Raw genomic sequence first — 4,016 nt, 5'->3', positions numbered from 1 at the left:
AGAGACCGAGGGACACAGAGACCGAGGGACACACAGACTGAGGGACAGACAGACTGAGGGACACACAGACCGAGGGACAGACAGACCGAGGGACACACAGACCGAGGGACACACAGACCGAGGGACACAGAGACCGAGGGACAGACAGATAATTGAGGCCGCAGTGGCCTGGAGAGGTGACATCCTGGAACCTGTGGCAACTGTGCTAGGGGGAGGGACTGCGGCATGGAAAGGTTACCAATTGTATTAGGGTCCGGGATCCTTGCAGAGAAAAATTGCTAGATTATCTTAGAAAAACAATGTATTATGATTCAACCCAGCCAAGTGTGACTCCGTTTACCTCCCCATTCATACTTGTAGACTTTGTGTGAACCCTGCCAGTGCCAGGAAATGCTTTGTAGTGTTGCGGATAAAAGGCTTTGCTGTACCCTCGGTGGGCACTACAAGCTGCGAGGCTCCCAGAAGCGGGAGGGACGCGCTGTAGTCAGCTGGCCAGCTTAATAAAGGCTCCTAAACTTAAATTCTGAGTCAGTGGTCTATCTCGCTGATTGAACCTATAACAGCCACTGTGCTGGTTCCTTTTATCCTCCTGGAGGTACATTCTCAGTGGTTTTTGACTCCAGAACCCTGGATTCCATTTCCACAGGCAGCACTTACTTCATGGTGACTCTGCCCAACACCCAAGACCTGTCTGTACATCCATTCACACAGCAGTTGTTTGGAAAGTGATCTCAAACTTATTCTATATAGTTATGATATGCATGAAAAATAAATCAGAGCCAGTAGTTATCTGTGTGATGTATCATACATTTGTATTATACATACATTTTATTTTAGAAAATGACATTTCTTGGACAAAGTTGCCTTCCTAAGTGTAATTAAATGAGCATGTTAAAAACTTTCTAAGTGTGAATGTTTTGCTTGGGAAATGTTTAGCAACTTGGTAAGTATTACTGTGTATCGCTGCCCAAGGAACTGTTGGGGGTCATGTGTTGTCACCAAAGCAGAATGTTTGCTAAGTTACTGGTCCCCTTGTAGAGACAGCCTGCATGGTTTAACCTTCATTCTGTGTTATGAAGCAATAGGCAGAAGGTAGAAGTAGGCTTGTACTGATGCCACACCTCCCACTTGCTGTGATGATGGAAGCAGGCCTGATGCTCCAAGCAGCATGAGAACACCAGCAAGGTAAAGGCTCTCATCCCCCTGGCATGTAATCTACCGAGCCAGGGCCGCATTGTCTTGTAGTAAACAGGTCATCCAAATAGCAACACACAGCCCAGCAAGCGAGGCTCAATGATTGAGTGTTGACCTATGAACCAACAAGAGACCTTGATTCCTGGTAAGGGCACGCACATCACCTGATTGTTTCTCTTTGTCTGCCTGTCCCTCTCTGTCTCAGATCAAGAACAACAGATTAAAAATAAAACTGGAAACTGTGAAATCTCCTCCTATTCTCCCCCCAAAAGGTATACTATTTTACTGAGAACACCCACCACTTGTCTTCCTTAGTCATCGTGAGAATTCCAGTTCGTGAATGTTCACAGTATCTCACTTTAAACCCTGTGTGCACATATTCACCCAAACAGCTGAGCATCCCATCCTGGAGAATTTTCCATTTCCTTCCAAAGGAAGTGAGATGTCTCACACTGGAAATGGAAAGAAATGGTAGAGAAAGCCGGGCATGAAGAGAAAGGCTAATCATTGCAACCTGGAAAAGATGTATTCAACAAATCAAGGTGTGACAATTCAAACCAGAACCTTCCTGTGTGTGGAGGTTTGGGCACAGGGGACACCAACATTTTTAATGTGAATGAGGACTTGATTGTGCAAAGCTTTCCTTCACCCCCTGAGAGATGCTGACCAGAGGTGCTGAGCCACTTGGAAATGTGTGGTGTTTCAATGCGAGGCTGGGGGTGGGGGGTTGCCCCTCCTGATCTGGGCGAGAGAGCCCACCTCCCAGTGTGCACAGGGCCCCTGCTTGGGCATCATCAGCTCCAAGATTCTGGGATGGCTCCTCCCGAGTCAGCTGAGACCCACAGAAAACAATATCCCACTGGCAGATTTTCCCTGGTCCTGAGGTGTTGTGTCAGGATTGGGTTGATGTGGGAAAAGGGGAGTGTGAAGGTGTGGCTCAATGGTTGCTTCTGAGAGTTTGAGGTCACCCACCCAAGCCCTCAATCATTGTAAGGAAAGAGGTTCCCATTGTTCCCATGGAAATGCCATCACTTTTTAAATGACTCCCTTTGTATGAGTGTTCCATGTCATAATTCATGCAATTTCCTTTCCCATCTAAAAAGAAACCTTCTACAGAAGCAGCTGGTCTGAAGAATTGTGATGCTGGGATCAGCTGTTAGACAGCTGTGGGTGTTGCGGTAAAGCGGAATGAAGTTTACTAGAAGAGGACATTCTGCCAGGAAAAGGCGGGGGCCTGCAAACAGGCCACGTCAGAACAAAGTCTTGCAAGCAAGACGTATTGTTCAGAGGCAGGACCTTCCTCTAGGTGATAAGTACTCCACGAGGGCATGAAAAGTTCAGGGGAGGGTGCACTGGTGCAGGTGGAAATAATCTTTGTATAATACAGGAAATTAATAGTGTAATGTATAACTTAGCTTTGATGATTTCATGAGCATGCTTATTAATCATTGTCACTTGCTGTACTCCATTGTTGTTTGCTGTGCTCACCCCCAATAAAAGCCAGAAGGCATCAGAGGGTCTTTGCTACACGCCTGAGCGAGCGGTAGCCCTCTGCTCTACTTCATCCTACAGGCCAAGCTTGCCTCAGTGTCTCCGTTCACAAAGAACATCAATAAACATCGATGAGAGAGAAACATCGATCAGCTGCCTCCTGCACATGTACATGCCTTTGACCGGAATCGAACCCGGGACCCCTCAGTCCGCAGGCCGACGCTCCATCCACTGAGCCAAACCGGCTTTGGCTAAAGTTTCTTGTTTTATGTTTACAGTTTCTTATCTGATCTTTGTTGAAAATCTCCTTTCTGTTTAGTTCTGCTGATTTTAATCTTATTTATTGTCTATGTTTGTACATTCTGTTGTAAAGGTTAGTCTCTGTGTTCCATGATCAGAGCTAGTTTGTTATTTGTATTCTATGGTTCTTATTGCATCGCTCCATTGTGAAGCTATAAGGCAAACATGGAAGGGGTTTTTTTTAAAAAAAATATATTTTATTGATTTTTTACAGAGAGGAAGGGAGAGGGATAGAGAGTTAGAAACATCCATCAGCTGCCTCTTGCACGTCCCCTACAGGGATGTGCCTGCAACCAAGGTACATGCCCTTGACCAGAATCAAACCTGGGACCCTTGAGTCTGCAGGCCTACGTTCTATCCAGTGAGCCAAACTGTTTTGGGTGGAAGGAGGTTTTCTTATTCTTTGTTGTAAGTCAAGGTTGTGTAGCTTAAGCATGATCGTTGTTAGGTATGGTGCTGAACAACTGCCTGGCAGTTCGTTGAAGTCTTTGTGGTTGCCTAGGTCGCCTAAGATTTTTAGATAAGGAGGCTGCGTGCATTGTTTGCAGCGGTATTTCTTGAAGTGATAGTTTTCCTTTTAGGCTTTGTGGTGGTCTTCCTTGGGACTGGCCTGCGTTGTCGGTTTTTTCAGGGTGTAGGGTTTGGTCTTTTCTCTGGTGGGTGGACCCCTGAGGATGTGGGCCTAGCAAGTGCTAAATGTATTGGTAAGAGTGTTCGCCTGAGTTCCTCCTAAGTGTCCTAGTGTATTTCTGTCCCACGAGGTGGTTGTAGTGATTTTCTTCCCTTGTGTAGTCCCATTCATTCCTAACGGTAGGGAAACATACCCAGCTGGGGAAACCACCTTTCCCGGGAAGGTGGCTGTGGTCAGAACACATAGCGTTAGGAAGGGGAGCAAACCTATGGAAAACAGTATGCCCTAGACGCCAGGTCCCTTGGAAGATATGCTGTGCAGATGTTTGTTCCCTGCAGCGACTGTGTGAAGCAGCAAGGATGGCATGGCTTGCGGCAGACTTGTAGTGATGCAACCCCTG

At 46.5% G+C, this 4,016-nt stretch overlaps 1 long non-coding RNA gene across 3 annotated transcripts in view; it reads left to right on the top strand.

Annotated features, from left to right (window-relative positions):
* The window catches only part of LOC106726880, a 21,758-nt gene that overhangs the window by 3,427 nt on the left and 14,315 nt on the right, over positions 1 to 4,016 (top strand). The window contains exon 2 of one of the 3 annotated variants that reach the window (XR_001363008.1): positions 2,091 to 2,096. The exons of the other annotated variants lie outside the window; for them this stretch is intronic. This is a non-coding gene — a long non-coding RNA (uncharacterized LOC106726880). The remainder of the gene's footprint in view (positions 1 to 2,090; positions 2,097 to 4,016) is intronic. 3 annotated transcript variants of the gene reach the window in all.

The sequence above is a fragment of the Myotis brandtii genome, unplaced genomic scaffold (assembly GCF_000412655.1).
Source record: "Myotis brandtii unplaced genomic scaffold, ASM41265v1 scaffold1094, whole genome shotgun sequence".
NCBI lineage: Eukaryota > Metazoa > Chordata > Mammalia > Chiroptera > Vespertilionidae > Myotis > Myotis brandtii.
The sequence above is the reverse complement of the archived record's forward strand: the minus strand, read 5'-3'. Positions and strand labels throughout refer to the sequence as shown.